The following is an 18929-nucleotide window of genomic DNA, read 5'->3' on the forward strand; positions in this document are numbered from 1 at the left end:
CCTTGAAAGATAGGTATTTTTCTTCTGAATAAAAATTAGGAAACTCGGGCTTGGGAGAGATTAAGTATTTTAACCAGGGATCACAATAATATGTAATGAAATCATAATTTAAATGTAGGTCTAACTCCAAAGTCACTCTAAAAATATTTATTGGGTATTAGCTATAGAACAAACACTGGAAAGATTTTTTTAAAAAATTATTTAAAAATTGTTGCCCCAAAGCTTACAGTTCAGAGGAACATAGTGAAAAACAGGCAGTAGCAATTCAGTAAAGTGACTTGCCTTATTTAGGAATAAAATATTAGCATATTTATGAATAAAATGTGCTTTGAGAAATCAGGGAAGATTCCTTGAACATATAAGATAAGACTTGAGAAGGCTGAGTAGTCATAAGCCAAGCGTAAAGAAAGAGGTAGGTGGATGTATCAAACATTTATGAAAGCAGTATTTCTAAAATAAATTCAGTATGCCAAGAAGCACTGGATATAGGAAGAGGGATGGGAAGATCCAGGAGAGGTAAATAAAGCAAATTATACAGGGCCTTCTGTTGCATGTTAAGGAGTGCAGACTTTATACTGGGAGAAAGGAAGTGGGAGTCAGGCTAATCAAGGCTCATAATCAGATTTATTTATTTATTCATTAATTCATTTATTTATAGATACATACATACATACATAAATACATACCAGGGATTGAACCCAGAGATGTTTAACCACTGAGCCACATTTCCAACCAGCATACTATTTTTATTGATTGATTGATTGCTTGATTGGAGATAGGGTCTCACTAAGTTACTCAGAGCCTCACTGAATTGCTAAGCTTGCTTTCAACTTGTGATCCTCCTGCCTTGGTCTCCTGAGCCACTGGGATTACAGGTGTGCACCATCACTGCATATGGTTTTTTGTTTGTTTTGTTTTGTTTTGTTTTTTGAGAACATGCAAACATACTGTATAATCAGAGTGATAAGAGAACTAACACAGAGACAAGCTAGTCAAGGAAGCTTTTGCAATAATCTAGGTAATGAATAATAGGTAATTAAGGGAAGTAGTAATTAGCTGAAGAAGTGAAAAAATTTTTATAGATTATGGGCTATTATGATCAGGTATTGGTTACTAATCATATGGAACATGGGAGAAGTAGAAGTTAAACATGACTCTCAGGCTTCTAGTGAAGTGTGGATGGGAGCACTGTGCTTACCGTTCACAGAGACATGAGTGACAAGAGGAAGGAGTAATAGATTGTGATGGGAAAGATGACAGGTCCCATTTTGGATAAGGTAAATTTGAGATTACTGGAAGATATTCTAACAGGTGCCTATAATACACAGCTATATCCACTAAATGAGCTTTCTGTGGAGAGTATTTTGACAAAATAAGACCTAATCTTTTATTTTATTCTATAAGTTTCAGGAAAAGAATGACTTTAGGTATCTAATACATTTTGCTATTTTAGATGATCTAAGAGATATTTTCTATTCATTTAAAAAGTAAGGTCATGTTCTTTCCCCACACCCTCCCCCCAAAAAATTGCTAGGAAAATCATTGCTTGTCTTTACTATTCTTCTGTGTAATTGTCATTATTTCTCAGACATATTTTTGGGAAAATTCCTGTTTAAAAAGTAGAACAGAGGCCACTGCACTGGTGTACTCCTGTAATACCAGTGGCCTGGGAGATTGAGGCAGGAAGATTGAAAGTTCAAAGTTAGCCTCAGCAATTTAGCAAGCCCTAAGCAACTTAGCTAGACCCTGTCTCAAAATAAAATATCTAAAGGGCCAGGGATGTGGCTTAGTGCTTAAGTACCCCTAGGTTCTATCCATGGTACCAAAAAAAAGGCAAAATTGATATTTTATAGATCTTTTTACCTAGAGGGTATCCATGGAATTATATTAGCTTGATTTTGAATGAGACAAAAGCTAAGAAAACTGAGTAATAAGCACTTATTAAACACCTATTATATGCCCAAACCTTAGTTTTTTGTTTAATATATTAATTACAAGACAGAACTTTCTTAATGGAATTTAAAAATTAAAAATTTTTTAATGTGTTTGGAGATTTAAAAATTTGAAGCAAATGTCAAAATTTTACTGATTTCTAACAAAACCAAAATAAACTGTTTATTTCATGAAGTAATATATCATGGTTGAGAAGGAAAGGTTTATTAATCACCTCTCAAGGACAGTGATTGTATTTATTATTTTTTTGTAGTACTGAGGATTAAAGCCAGGGGTATGCTACCCCTGAGCTACATCTTCAGCCCTTTTTATTTTATTTTGATATAGAGTCTCACAAAATTGCTCATGCTATGATCCTCCAACCTTGGCCTCCCAAGTAGAAAGTCACAGGCATGCACCATCATGCCTAATTTAAGAGAAACCAATTACAAATATGTAAAATTATTTCGGTATAATGAATATTATATTTTGGTACCATGGAGTTTTTTGTTTTTAACAATGGAAAAAATGCAATGGTTTTAAATGTAGTTTATATGTACAAGTTAAAATGAAATTCTGGTATACCAGTCTCAACTTATTTTTCACAACTTATTTTTTAATTACTTCCATTACCAGATATATTACCTTGAGTTTGATAGGCACTGTTATGGCTTCTGCTAATTTCTAAGAGAAGATTAGTGGTTTAACAAAAATACAACATCTGTAACAAAAGCTCCATGGTCTTAAAACTTATTGATTGTGGTTTCTTGCTTTGCCTCTTCAACTCATCTCCAGCCATGCTTGTCATCATGTGATTCATTTTGTTTTCTTAAATCACTTGGCTATTCCTTGCTTTTGTTGCTTCATTGCTGAAAACTCCCTTTCCTTGGGTCTGCTGTATTATTGTCATACTTATAGTTGTGTACATTTGACTTATATATCAAACTTTTGGTTTTAAATCTGTTGATTAAAACATACATTGAAATTCAAGATAGTAATAAGTAAATATCCCAAGAATTTGGGGAAAAGTAAAGAGTTCCAGTCAATAACTAAATCCCATTTCTTTAGTTTAGTCTTACTTAAAGAAAAAAAACAGAAGGGAGATACAATGTTGTTACACAAATAATTGTTTAAAGAAGAGTCCATGTAGCATATGAGGAGCATTTAACTGACCAACAAAGGTTAAAGCAGTATCTGATACAGCAATTTGCTCCTAAAAAATCTTAACAAAAGTCAGACATGGTGGCACACACCTGTAATCCCAACTACTTGGGACGTTAAAACAGGAGGATCACAAATTGAAGGCCAGCTGCAGCAGATTAGGGAGACCCTGCCTCAAAAAAAAAAAAAAAAAAAAGGGCTTGGAATATCTTGGGGCGGGGTACCCCGGTGGTGGTGGTGTTGGTGGAGGATATTGACAAAAGATGTGAAAATCTGAGAGGTTAAAAATTCTTAAGGGATAAAATCAGCTTACTTTTTCAAGAGTTGGCAGAATTTGAGAAGGGAATAATGCCTAATAGTTCTTTATAGGTGCTTTTCTACCAACAAATTGTTTTTAACAATTGTTGAAAGTAGCTAAAAGTAATTCATTCTTACACTTGGATCTGATCTATGTTGAATTTAATTCACTTTTTAAATCTGTGGTTTAACATTGATTTGTAAGTTATTTTTATTACTATAATCCATAGCAAAAAAAAAAAAGAAAAAGAAACAATGAAGGATTCATTTTTTTACTTCAGACCCTTGTCAGACTTAAACCATGAGGCTCCAGGGATTTGGAATGAGTTGCTTATTTTTTAAGGTCAATTGTTAAAAGTGTAAAAAAAAAGAAAGAAAAAGGATTGCAGTGGTAGAAAATTGCCACCATTAGAGAACTCTACAAGCCTCAGTTTTTCATTGCTTACATTTTCTATTTCTTTCACTCTTGGAAAATTAAGTTATTTATTTGCTTTTACAAGACAGGAGTTCACGCCCTTTAAGCAATCTGCTTCTTCCTTCTCTTTGCTTATGTTTTCTGTTTTTTTTTTTTTTTTTTTTTTTTTTATGATCCTGCTGTCCTTTGTGCTTTATATTAAAGGGGAAGATTTAAAAATGAAAGATAAAAGTCACTGACTTATGTTTATGACCTGTAAGGCTTCTTGATTTCACAGTCAAATGAAATTGTTCATTTCATACCTTATGAAATTAAATTTATAATTTATCTAAGATTTCTTAAAACTCTGTGGTAAATTGGAACCATCTGGGCAAAATGCCAAAGTAGGACTCTGGCCCTTCCCCCAAACTGGATATAGCATATAATGAATGCCACAGTTGGTTAGATTGCTAAAGTCAGTACATTTAACTCTTTCTTAAAGTTCAAAAATGTGTTAAATTAGCCAGGTAGGTGATGTGTGCCTGTAATCCTAGCTACTTTAGGAGGTGGACATAAGAGTATTCTAAATTCAAGGCCAGCATAGTCCACATAGTGAGATCCTGTCTCAAAAAAAAAATGAAAATGTAAAATGTGTTATATTACTTGAGAATTTTTATTCACTGTTACTACCAGTAATGCAACATGGTTAGAGTGAAGGATGGAAGACTGTTTTCAAAGTTAATAGATTGGTGTTAGTTGTGCAGTGAAGCTGGCTGCCAATAATGTTGTTATGTTTGTAATGTTTTCTAAAGAGTTAGTATTTAGTGACTTATCAATGAACAGAAAATGTCATACACAATTTTCTTAGAGGTTATGTTGAGTAGTGAAAAGAATGCAACTTGGAAGTTAGAAAATATAGTTCCCTGGTTGTGTTTCCTTTTAGCCTCAACTCCTGAACAAGACAGCTTCCCTGGGCTTGAGGTTCTATAATATGTAGAAATTATGCCTACTTCTCCTGGTAGTACATTAGGATTATTATGGGGTCAAATTAAATAATAAATATTTCAGAGACAGAAAACATTGTCAAAGTGGAAAATATTATTTAAAAGATACTTAACACTATACAGTGTAATAATGTTATCTGCTAATGATTAAGCCAATTGCATTAAAAACATTTCAAATTTGTCCCCAATTCACTGAATACAGTGTTATAGATTCTTATATAGTGTAGGTAATTCTGACATATACCCACCTAAGATAAAGCTGAAAAACTTTAATCTGCCTTAGGGAATTGATGTGTTAGAAACTTGCTGGAAAACTTAAGTATTTCTAGACCTTTTGGTATGCTTGGCTCTTTGCAGGGGATATAAATATTAGGTAGTTGTATAGAATTCATCAGCATCAAATTTTAATTCAGTAATTTATTTCAGTGAAAATTAAATGAATGCCAGTGTATAAAATGCAGCTTGTGTCAAGTAGAAAGAACAAAATCTCTCTGAGATAGACTGTTTCCTATTACTATCTCTTCTGTTCTCATCTTTCCCTTTTTATTTGTATGTTGTACTTCAGCATTGAACTACTTAACATTCTTAAAACTCACTTCATTCTTGGGTTTGTAGTAGGCTTTTTTTTTTAGTTTAATAGGGATCTTTATTTTTGTTTGTTTTATTTATTCTAAATTTATTACATATGATAGCAGAATGTAATTTAATTCATATTATACAAATAGAGTACAATTTTTCATGTCTCTGATTTGCACAGCATGCTCGCTCTGCTTAAAAGGCTGTCTTTGCCTCCTGGTAGACTGTCTCCGCCTCCTGGTTTTCTTAATTAATATTGATTATCCTTTTTTGTCTTCCCTAACTCTGAGGCTGAGTTTTAGATTAGTAGGTGATAGGGAAAGCAGAATGGGAAAAGGAATTAGGGAAATTAGCCTGAAGTACTGGGGCTAAGGGAGTTCAGATTTTATTTTGTTGGTAGTAGAAAACCTGTGTCAAATGTGGCTGATGGCTAATGGTCAAGTAAGATGAGAGGACTGAAAGTTGGTCATTGGATTTAGCAGTGTGGAGTTATTTGGGGACCTGTTGGGAAGTTTTAATATAGTGAAAGCAGCAAACACAGTCAGAAAGAAAATTCAGATTATATTTTAAGCAAGTGTGAGAAACAGGAATGTTGGAATGAAGTTTGCTGAAAGAATAGGGTATGTGGAAAGAAAAGTGGAAAAATATAGTGGGCAGGATTAAAAAATCAGAGATTTGAAAAAAAGAATACCTGACCATCTTAAATAACTAATAACAATTTTTGGTGCTGTCACTATCTTATCTTTTATTTCCTACCGAATTTTGAAACAAAAGACAATGGTGATAGGGCAGATATTTTAGTTCAGTGATTTATTTTCTTTTGAAGGGTGACAAGATGGCTATATAAGAAATGGGAAAGGAACTGTTTTACTTCTCTGCTCCTGAGAATTTGCCCTATCAGCAAAGCCCTTTTAGTTTTACTCTTCCTTTTCTTACTCATTATCAAAGATGAAAAAGTAGTTCAGGTGTGATGAGAGAACAAGGTAAATCCTGATCTTCTGTCCAGTAAAAATAAAGTGACTTTGTGGTGGAACTGGATCAGCATTCAAACATTAATCTTCCAGATCTCTGAAGTCATCTCCATTAAAGAAAAATAATGTAATGTGGTGATTTGCTTCAGTCTGAGAAGTTTTTACTTTTTAGTGCATTTTGCTAAAACATGTGTCAACACTTGCTATTAAAGCAAGAACAATCCAGGAGACTTTGTTAAAGAGTTTACACTGAATACTGATCAGTCATCTTGGTTCCTTCCAGGCTCATGAAGAAACCATGGGATGAACCAACAGCCAATTCATAACTGGTTACAAGGTTAAGGCAATTGGGTAGTACTTCATATTCTTTTAATTTTGCTCATTCAAATGCAAAGTCCCAAAATAGGCAAATCATATAATTGTGGAATATTGAGAGACCCTTGAGTCCGTCACAAATGAATAAAGTATGTAGAAATTGTGAGATAGATAGGGAATCGCTGTGTCAGTAGAAAGTGAAGTAGTTGGTTTTAAAACATCAGAAGAACAAGGACCAGAGGTGTAGTCTGGTGGCAGAGTACTTGTGTAGCTTGTAAGAGGTGCTAGCTTCGATCTCCAGCACTGCAAAAAAGAAAAGTACAAAAATAGAGATGCTATGTCCACATAATGGAAGGGAAGCAATAAACTCCTGACAATAAAACAGTGATTATAGTAGTAAGACTGCAATCATTATAATCAGATTATTCTATAGCTTCTGATTTTTATATATTCTTTCTTTGATTATGCTTATCTTTATAAGAACCCCTCTTCCCATCTAAAAGAGCCTATCTGAAGCTGAGTATAAAGTTTAAACTAATCAGATACATAAATGAGTACTTAAAAATGTTTCCTTTCTTCAACTTGTACAAAAGAAAAATGCCACAGAGTACTTTTAACAGATTATAGTGAAACACCTAAAATTTATTTGAAGGTGATTTATTATTAAGGGATAAATTCTGTTATACAAACTGAAGTACAGATTTATTAATATTTTTAGTTACACATGGACACAATCTATTTATTTTTATGTGGTGCTGAGGATCAAACCCAGTGCCTCACATGTACAAGGCAAATGCTCTGCCACTGAGCCAACACCCCAGCCCTGAAGTACAGATTTATTTAGAAAGTAATACCCTCTGCACTTTGATGATATTAAAATCAAGGAATGAAATATTTTTCTGGATTTAAACTTTTAAGAACAAATTAAGTGGTCATGATGAATTTAATCCATCCCCAGCCTCCTTCCCCAAAAGCGTGAAACCTGGACAAAATAAATTGAAGCAGTGATTTTTTTTTAGACAGTGGATAACAGCACTACACACAGTGGTCCCTGAAAGACTAGAAATCAGGTGCAGTTTTCAGTTACCTAACCCCCTCAGCAAAGGTAGAGAATGATGGCCTTAACAAGTTAAAGAGACAGACTTCAGAATTTATGGAAACGGAGGTAGCTGGAGTTTGCAGAGGAAAAGAAAAGTTCCAGCTGACACAATGTAGACAAATAATGTTAAAAGTGTGTGTGTGCATAGAAGTCTTTTTACTTTTTCTTAATGTAGGCATAGAGTGAGACTATAAAACTGCACAAAGAGTGGCCAAATTAATGTGACCTGAAGTACATCGGGGGTCATAGATGAGTGGTAGGTATTTGAGCTTTTACTAACCAGAGGGGAAAAGTTCTTGTTGATCACTCAGGGCATTTAGTGAAAACTCCCAAAGAGCCTTGGGCCTTGCTGGGGGAGGGTGGGGCTAAACTAGAGTAATAATGGAATGTTGTAAATGACTTTATGCTGATATTAATTTAACAACTGGGATGAGTTTAAGAAATCCTTGGAAGTTAATGCAAGAAACAAAATCAAGAATATAAATAGTGCTATATATTAAAGATACTTAATTTATAATTGAAAACTCCAGGCCCTAATAGCTTCTCTGGTGAATTCTTTTCAACATTTAAGGAACAAGTAATACCTGTCTTAAATTCTTTAAAAATACACACACATACAAATACACACACGTATGGGGAATTCTTCCCAACTCATTCCATGAGGCCAACATGATTAGTCTAATACCAGAAGCAACACAAAATTCAAAAGAAAATTAAAAAATAATGTCTCTTGACCACAGACCCAAAAATAGTTTACAAAATATTAACTTTCAGAAATATACTAAAAGGGTGATAAACTGTGACCAAATGTTCTTCATCCCAAGAATTCAAAGGTTCAAAGTTTGATTTAACATTGAAAAATCAATGTAATTCACCTTATAAGTTGAATAAAAAAGACCTATATGATTGTATAAGTACAAATAGAGAAACTGGAAGAAATTCAACATCCCCATTAATGATTTAAAACTCTCAGGCAAACAAAGAATTTCAAGGGAAATTTCCTCAGCCTGAGGACAGTCAACTACCAAAAAATCCTTCAGACAACTTAAAGGTATCGATTGAATGTTTTTCACTTAATATTAGGAGCCATCGCAAAGATGTTTTCTCTCTTCACTTCTATCAACATTGTACTGTAAAGGAGCAAGCCAGTGCAGTAAGCCAGGCAAGCAAAGGCATACATTGGAAAGGAAAATAAAACTGGTTTGTGGTCTTTCTGGATGTAGATAATTCTATGGAACCTATTTTAAAAAAACTAGTAGAACTGATAACAGAGAGGCTAGCAGGAACATAACAAGTTAATACACACATCAGTATAGAAGTATCTTTTTAAAAATCATTTTATTATCATTATTATTAGATTGGGAATTAGACCCAGAGTTGGTTTTTTTTTTTTTTTTTTTTTAACCACTGAGTGACATACCCAATCTTTTATCTTAAAATTTGAGACAAAGTCTTGCTGAGGATCCCAAACTTGAGGTCCTTTTCCCTCCCTCTCCTGAGTCATTGGGATTCCAGGTGTGTGCCCAGGAAGTATCTGTCTCATGAAAAATTGAAAATAGAAATAAAGCAATATCATTTATAATAGTATTTAGAAAACCAAGAAATGCTTAGAGGTTTACTTAACAAAAATTGGACAAGACCTATAACATTAAAAACTACAAAATATTTTTGAGAAAAAACTTGAAGATCCTAAATAAATACAGTACTACACTTAGGTGTCTTTCAGTAGATGAATGGATAAAAATAATGTGGTGTATATATTCAATGGAATATTACTCAGTTTTAAAGAAGAATGAAATTATGGCATTTGTGGGTAAATGGATGGAGTTGGAGAATATCACATTAAATAAAATAAGTCAATCCCAAAAAACCAAAGGGCGAATGTTTTTTCTAATGTGTGGATCCTAATTCACAGGGGTGTGTGTTTGTGTGTGTGGGGGGGGTGAAACATAGACAAGAGGATAGAGTTACCTCAGATTAGGTAGAGGGAAGGGGAGAGGATGTGGAGATAAGATAAATAGTTGAATGAAACAGACTGCATGACCAATGTGAAATTATATCCCATCTGTGTATGATATATCAAAGTGTATTCTACTGTGATGTGTAACTAATTAAAACAAATTTAAAAAGTCAACCTCCCCCCCCCCACCTCTTGGCACTGGGGATTGAACCCAGAGATGCTTTACCACTGAGCTACATCCTCAGTCCTCATTATTTTATTTATTTATTTTTAAATTTTGAGACAGGGTCTCACTAAGTTTCTGAGGATCTCACTGAATTGCTAAGGCTGGTCTCAAACTTGTGATCCTTCTGCTTTAACCTCCCAAAGCACTGGAATTCTATTGTGCACCACCATGATCGGCAAGATATCAAATTGATCTGTAGAGTTAGTCCCAGCAGCCTTTTTTTTTTTTTTTTTAAGAAATTGACACTCCGATAGTAAAATTTGTATAGTAATACATAGACTCTACTTCATGGTTTGGCAGACTACTACTTGCAAGCCAAACTGACTCACTGTCTGTTTTTTTTGGAAATTGTGTCATTGCAACACTGCCACACTTAATGTATTTGTGTATTGTGCATAGATGCTTTTGCAATAACGTGGCAGAGTCAAGTAGTTGTTACAGAGACCAACATGGTCTACAAAACTTAAAACACTGTCCGGCCCTTTACAGCAAAAATTTACAGACCCCTGGCCTAGAGTATCCAAAGCAAATTTGAAAAACAAAAAAATGGAGGGCTTATTTAATTTCAAGACTTACTCTAAAGCTACAGTAATGAAAAGAGTGAAATAATTGATCATAGGCATAGAACAGGGAAACAGACCATAGAAATAGTCTTAAACAAATATGGTAAATTGGTTTTGACAAAGGTACCAACGTAATTCAGTGGGATATAGTTAATTTTTTTCACAAATAGTAGTTAGGAACACTGGATGTCAAATTCGGAGAAATTGAAACTCATACTTGACTTTACAGAATAATCAAAAGTTAGCTTAAAATAACCTGATAGTCTTGATGTAAGAGGCTAGAATTCTAATGAAAACATAAGAGAAAATCTTCTACTAAAGAATTCTCAGGACGTATAAACCACAAACCATAAAATTAAAAATTCTTAATTGGATTTTATCAAAATTTATAAAACACATACAAGGGCCTGTGGCTATAGCTCAGTCGTAGAATGCTTGCCTAGCATGTGTGAGGCACTGGGTTTGATCCTCAGCACCACATAAAAGTAAATAAAATAAAGACATTCTGTCTATCTACAACTACCAAAAAAATTTAAAAAAAAAACACGTACAAGGATACCATTAGAATAATGCAAAGGCAACATATATTCTGAGAGGAAATAGAATAATATATGTATATCTGACAAAGAACATGATTCCAGAATATATAAAGACTATAGAGTGTTATAATAGCAAATATTTTTGTTTCCAGTACACAACCCAATTAAAGGACCAGTTTAAATATATATGTTACCAAAGTAGATATGGTTAGCAAAGTAGAAAATAAGCATGAAAACATGCTCAATATCAGGTGCTTAGTCATTAGGGGAAAGTGAATTAAAACCATAGAGAGATCAAGAGATCTCAATTCACACTTATTAGAATAATTTAAAATTTTTGACATAAACAAGTGTTAAGAATGTGGAACAGGGGCTGGGGATGTGGCTCAAGCGGTAGCATGCTCGCCTGGCATGCATGTGGCCCGGGTTCAATCCTCAGCAACACATACAAACAAAGATGTTGTGTCTGCCGAAAAACTAAAAAATAAATATTAAAATATCTCTCTCTCTCTCTCTCTCTCTCTCTCTCTCTCTCAAAAAAAAATGTGGAACAACTGGAATTCTCATTTTGTTGGTGAGAATGCAAAATGTTAAGGCCACTTTGGAAACATTTTGTCATTTCTCCTAAGATTGTACTTCCATACAGGCCAGCAGTTTCACACCTTGGTAATTACTCAGATGAAATGAAAGCTTATTATGTTTACAGAAAACCCTGCAGGTATATGCTGATAGTGGCTCTATGTGTGATTTTCAAAAATTGGAAACAACTCAAATGTCTGTCTATTGGGGAATGAATAAACAGTAGTATGTGCATACAGTAGTATGTGCATACAGTAGTATGTGCATACAGTGGCATAGTACTCATTTCTAAAGGAATGAACTGTTGACATTTGCAGAAACATGCCTGCATCTCAGATACATTAAGCTAGGTGAAGGAAACCAGAATCAAAAAGCTGAATATCATATGATTCTATTTGTATAGTATCTGGAAAAGATACAACTATAAGAACAGGAAATAGATCAGTGGTTCTCTGGGCTTGTAAGGGAAGTACAGAGGGGAATAGGAGAATCCTGGGAGGTGATGCAATTGCTCTTTATTGACATTGATGTAGCCAATGTGCAATTGTATGCATCTGTCAAAACTTGCAGACCTGAGCCAGACATGGTGGCACACATCTATAATCCCAACTACTTGAGAGGTTGAGGCATGAGGATTGCAAGTTCGAGGCCAACCTGAGCAATTTAATGAGACCCTAACTCAATTTTTTTAAATGGCTGGGGGTTGTAACAGTGGGAAAACACTTGTCAAGCATGTGCAAGGCCCTGGGTTTAGTCTCCAGGACCACCACCAAAAAAAAAAAAAAAAAAGTGCATACCTGAATAACCTGTATATTAATAAGGGTGACTTTAAATTATGTAAGTTAAATCCTGGTTTTTAAATAGGATTTTTAGAAAGTGAGAAACTGATCCTTGAAGCATTGCAAATGTAAAAGATTCCTCATCATATCTTAGTAATTAATGTGCATGCTTACTTAGTTTACCATTGAAACTGACCTAAGTAAAGAAATAGTATATTTTAGAAGATAGGATGTTGTTTAACTGCTTTTTGCTGACTTTGGCAAATAAAGAGAGATTAAAGATGATGTGCCATTATTCAGTACCTGACTGTAATTTGTATCAGTGAATTGGTTAGCGTTAATATGTAGTTCATCCAAAATAAGGAGAGAAATGAATTACAGTAGATGGGATAGAAAGAGAAGATGGGGGGGGAGGGGGATAGTAGAGGATAGGAGAGGTAGCAGAATACATCAGTCACGAGTATGGCATTATGTAAAAATGTGAATGTGTAACCTATGTGATTCTGCAATCTATATTTGGGGTAAAAATGGGAGTTCATAACTAACTTGAAACTATTGTTCGAAGTATGATATGTCAAGAGCTTTGTAATGTTGTGAACAACCAATAAAAAAAAATATGTAGTTCATATGATTTTTATAATATCAGTTCAGCCAGATGCATTTTATGATGTCATATACCTTTTGATATCAATAGATTTCCATTGCCAAAGCTTGGAAATGTAAAACATAGCTATACAGAATATTTGGATTCTATCCAAATCCATGTAGGAATATGACAAGTTTTTGACAGAAAAAAAGAAGTATTGTTGAGGACGTAAAGCAACTGAAATTCACATTGATTACTGGTGGGATGCAAAATGGTATAGACAATATGGAAAATAGTTTAATAGCTTTTGTGATAAAAGTAGGCATAATTTTATATTACATGATCAAACAGTTCTATTCCTATATATTGCTGGTGGTGGTGGTGAAGAGAATGACTCATGTTCACCCCACCCCTGAAGACTTACTGGAATGTTTATAGTATCTTCATTTGTAATAGCCTCAGACTGGAACATCTCGAAAAACCTATCAATAAGTGAATGTGGTTATAGGCAAGTGATGGGATTCTACATAGCAATAAAAATTAACAAACTACTGATACATTGCAATGATATGGAAGTATCTCAGACAGGATTTAATCAAAAAGCTAAATACAAAATACATATGATTTTATTTAGGTAAGACCCTAGAAAAGATAAATCTATAGTTAGAAAAAACAGATCATGATTGCCTAGGGCTGAGGTTATGGATTGAACTTAGGATTTGCCTGGAGAAGGGTACAACTGAACCTTTTGGGATGATTAGAATATTCTGTATTGTGAATATAGTATATAATTTTACACATTTGCCAAAACTCATTGACCCTTATGCTTAAAATGCTTGCCTGTTATTGTATGTAAATTATATCTTCAAAGTTGATTTTTTTTATTTTTTAAAGAATTTTAGATAAAAACTTTATGACAGTGTCAGGAAAGATTTCCATGATTTTTATATAAGTTCATGTTTAAAAAAAATCTTCAGAATACCAGTAATAAATAAGATTGAGAGTTAAAACATTGTTTTCCAGCAAATATTCATACACATATCAGAATAAAATAGTTTGACTATGATTTTAAGGTTTAAATTTTACAACTTAATATTTTATGGAGGGCTGGAGTTGTAGCACAGTGGTAGAGCAATTTCCTTGTATGTGTGAGGCACTGGGTTCGATTCCCAGCACCACATATAAATAAGCAAATACAGTAAAAGTCCATCAACAACTAAAAAACTTAAAAAGAAAAGAATATTTTATGATTATATAAACACTTTGAGGGAAGTTTGAAATCTTTGTTGTTATGCTATTGAATCCTGATATCTGGAGCCTGGGAATGTAGCTTAAAGATAGTGTGCTTGCCTAGTAGGCACAGGATTGTTCTGGATTTGACCTCAAGCACAAGGAAGGCAAGAGAAGAGCTGATATGTCCTTATGATATGTTGAAAAGAGACTTTAGGTTTATACAATATTTGAGTAACACTATCTAGGACCCAAGTTCCTTATGTCTTCCTGCCCTTCCATTCTCAATATATTGGTATGTTACCTCTGCTAGGTACTTGAGGTCTCTGGATGGTAGCCCCAGATATGGGCATTCATATTTGTGAATGTAACAACTGTGCAAGAAAAATGGAAAGTAAGGAAATCTTTCTAGAAACCTGTGTTCATGGCTCAACAAGCAAACTGTCAAGGGAATGAGACTCCTTGAGTGGCTTAAGTCAATCATTAGGGCTAGAAAGGTGTCGAGCCTCCTCTGAATGACTTGGCAAATGAAAGGAGGGTAAATAAAGTCAGGGTTCTTCTATCAGAAAACTGGAAAAATGATTGTTCAGTAACCAAATGTCTGTTGTATCAGATTACATTAAGACTGTGAAGGAGAGGCTCAGTAAATTATACAAAGAAATTATAGAAGCCATCTTGATAGTAAATGTATGTTCTCAGCTGATGAAGCTGTAGTCCAAAAATTATCCGTATTTTTATGACCTAGTCATTATTGTATTCTTCAGTATACTGTAATCTATCCTATGTCTTCATGACATTAAGAAATGTTCCAGCTGGGTACAGTGCCACAGGCCTGGTAATCTCAGCCAAGGCAAGAGGATGCTAAAGCAAGAGTATCATAAGTTCAAGACCAACCTAGGTAACTTAGTGAGACTGTCTCAAAATAAGAAAGTACTAGAGATATAAGTCAGTGGTCAACTTTCTGGCACCAGGTTCTATCTCCGTTGGTGGGGAGGGATTGGGGAATATTCCTGAGACTGGGAGTATGGTTCAGTGGTAGAATACTTACCTGGCCAGCTAAACTGGAGGGTCCTGAATTTGATTCTCAGCTCTTTGAAAAAAAACACTAAAGCCCCTCTCAGGCTTCTAATTTCTAATCAGCTAACCTTTAAAAATCAGTTTAAATGTCACTTCATTTTGGTCTTTAAACACTGTTAGTCATTTTTATCTGGAGAGTCTGTGTCTTTATTCCCTCTGTACTATTCTACTTATTAGCACTTGTTAAAAAATTACAACGTACTTCACCTGAAAATAGTTACATAATTACCTACATTTAATACATTAACATTTTTCACTATTTGTTTATGTTTATTTTAGGATAAAAATGTTATAGTTGAAGCTCTTTCCCACCCAACTCATGTCATTGTCTTAAGCTTATGATTATCTTTTTCAATATGGAAATATTAACAGCTGTAATTGCTGCTTATCTCTTATATGTAGGTATCCTCCAGCATTGTGTTAATTTTTCATTTTCCTTTAAATCTGTACCTTGGGTGAGTTTTATTATCTCCAAAAGAGTTAAACTGTGAAAATATTTTGTTTATTTTTTCTCTACTTCCCCACCTTTTTCTGAGCTTTAAACTTATTATCCTTCACTAAGCTTCACAGGCACCTACAATATACATCTGGAATTAAACTCATTGGTCAAAAAAAAAAAAAAAAAAAAAACAACTTATCCCTCTCTACTTGTTTCCTTTCAGCTATGGTTTTTCTTTCCACTTGATTGAAACTACAAACTTTGAAGTCATTCATTACACATGTATAAAAACTAAGTGTCAATAAATACTATAAATACTAAGATGAATAAATGACCACTTTTTTCTTTGTGTTTTCTCTCCCCATATTCAGCTTATCATCTACACTTATTTATTCTGCATATCAACTAACTCATTTTTCCTTTCATAATTTACTGCTCCATGTTTCTTATTTTGCTTTTTTCTCATATGGGTCATTAAATGATGATGTTTCCTAATACTTTTATTTTAGTAGCAGTTGCCTTTTTTTTGGGGGGGGGTACTCAGGGGCACTCAACTTCTGAGCCACATCCCCAGCCCTGTATTTTTATTTTTATTTTTTATTGGTTGTTCAAAACATTACAAAGATTGCAGAATCACATCGGTTGCACATCCACATTTTTATATAATGCCATATTAGTAACTGTTGTATTTAGAATTTAGAGACAGGGTCTCACTGAGTTACTTAGTGCCTATTGCTGAGGCTGGCTTTTAACTCATGATCTTCTTACCTCACCCTTGTAAGCCACTGGGATTACAGATGTACACCACTTGCCCGGCAGCAATTGCCTTTTTTTTTTTTTTAAAGTTGTAGGTGGACACAATATCTTTATTTCATTTTTATGTGGTGCTGAGGATTGGAAGAAGTGCCTCACATGTGATAGGCGCACACTCTACTACTGAGCTACAGTGCTAGCCCCAGCAATTGCCTTTTATTGTTTAGTTTATAATTCCTTCATAGTTTTCAGTATATATTTAAATTCAGTGTATACTTAAATTTCCAGACCCATCTTGTTTTGATGTGTGTATTCAATTGTCACATTCTTTAGAATGTGTCCACTTAAAGTAGTGATCTGAAAACCCTTCAACTGTGAGTTTCTGAGACTGCTTCTATTTTAATATTTACAGCTATATTTTGAATTAATATTACATAACTGAAGTTATGAATGTTCACTCTTTCAGAATTTATCAGGCAGTCATCATTCACCTGCTTTCTTCTGAATGTTATAGGATGGGAAAAACTACAACTAAGAATTACTGTTTTTAAAAAAGAATTACCTTTAAAGTTACTATTTGTAGTTTATTTGCTGCTCAATTTAAGTTTTTATAGTTGTCATATATAGGATAATGGGACATAATTTAATACTGCTTTTTTTCTGGGTAGCAAGGCTGGGAGGATGCTTTATTTAAAGTCATATTTTCCATTGTATTTTTTTAAAGTATGATGTATATTAACTATTTCTCAAAATACTTGCCTGTTTCCTCTGTAGATTTGATAATGGGCTGCATTAAAAGTAAAGAAAACAAAAGTCCAGCTATTAAATATAGAACTGAAAACACTCCAGAGCCTGTCAGTACAAGTGTCAGCCATTATGGAGCAGAGCACACTGCAGTGGCACCATCATTTTCAGCAAAAGGAACTTTGGTTAATTTTAGCAATCTTTCCATAACACCATTTGGAGGATCCTCAGGGGTGACTCCTTTTGGAGGAGCATCTTCCTCATTCTCAGTGGTGCCAAGTTCATATCCTACTGGTTTAACAGGTGAGATTTAAATGGATAATTATGTTGCCTGTTTGAGAACATAACCTTGGGCAGTACATACTTATGGTCTATTTGCTAAAAAAAATATCTTACTTGAGGACTTTTAAAAATTGTATATGTGAAAATTCAATATCTAACATAAAAATTAAAGTCTATATATATATATATATATATATATATATATATATATTTCTGGGAAATTTGGTGACAGTTTGATAGGGTTATACTTTTAATTATTTCATTAATTTAACAGTAATTATTAAGCAATTAATATGTAGCAGGCACTGGGAAAATGAAGATTAAAAACATACATTCCTCTTCCAAGAATCTTATAACTTCTCAGGATTAGAAAGTGCTAACTAGTATTAAAGTAATCCAGTAGTTACTTAATAAGTGTTAATTATTTGGCATTACAGTCACGGTATTGCAGTATTTCTATCAGATACTATGATTTATAAAAGAAAAATCCTGAGGCTCAGAAAAAATTTTCCCCCAGAGATTATAAGCATAAGAGCTTGGATTCAGTGTCATACTGCAGGACTCCTATTTTTACATTATCATATCTTTTCAGAGAACAGCAAGAAGAGATAGTTGACAATCTTCCATGGATACAGAATGCCCTAAAAAAGTAGATTTTAAAAACTTGAAAAAGAGAAAATGAGCTCTTACATTACATGAGGGCTCCCACATCAGGATGCTTTTCACTTGAAATAACAAAGCACAGGTAGCTAAAGCAAAGAAGATGAACTTCAAGATTCATTTGTGTGACAGTTCCATGATATCAACAGGATTTGGGTTTATTTCATCTGTTTCCTGTTTATCCTTAGGCATAAACAGCTACCAGCATCAAATGGAGTAACATCTGTCTTTATTTTTTAAAAAAAATTATTTATTTATTTATGTATCTTTTAGTTTTAGGTGGACACATTATTTTGTTTTTATGTGGTGCTGAGGATCAAACCTGTGCCTTATGCATGCTAGGTGAGCACTCTGCCACTGAGCCACAACCCTAGCCCTAACATATGTCCTTATTAACAGCCTGTGGGGGCAAAGGAGAAATCTCTGTCACAAGCATGGATTATAAATTTGTCTCCTCAGTTTGTTCACCTCTGAACCAATAATAGTGAGGACTGCCATACACTGATTCTGTTAGACAACATTTGGAGAATATTGGACATCACCACAATCACAGTCCTAATTCCAGTGTTCTGACTGCAATTATTTCAATAATCTATGGCCATGATGATATTTCTGTCATTAGTAAAAAGTTTAACTTATTTTCAGGATTATATGTTTTTGAAAGTTACTAATTCAAAATGATTAAAATAAATTTTGATACTTAAAAGACATACTTTAGTTACTTTAAATTTTTATTGATGTGCATAGTGGACATGGTGGTGCA

The 18929-nt window shown here is 33.8% G+C and overlaps 1 long non-coding RNA gene across 1 annotated transcript in view; it reads left to right on the top strand.

The window, feature by feature from the left end:
* LOC144366285 (uncharacterized) overlaps window positions 1-18929 on the top strand; it is a 121972-nt gene that overhangs the window by 100526 nt on the left and 2517 nt on the right. Inside the window, exon 2 of the long non-coding RNA XR_013425306.1 lies at window positions 17255-17527. This is a non-coding gene — a long non-coding RNA (uncharacterized LOC144366285). The remainder of the gene's footprint in view (window positions 1-17254; window positions 17528-18929) is intronic.

The sequence above is a fragment of the Ictidomys tridecemlineatus genome, chromosome 8, assembly GCF_052094955.1.
Source record: "Ictidomys tridecemlineatus isolate mIctTri1 chromosome 8, mIctTri1.hap1, whole genome shotgun sequence".
Classification (NCBI taxonomy): domain Eukaryota; kingdom Metazoa; phylum Chordata; class Mammalia; order Rodentia; family Sciuridae; genus Ictidomys; species Ictidomys tridecemlineatus.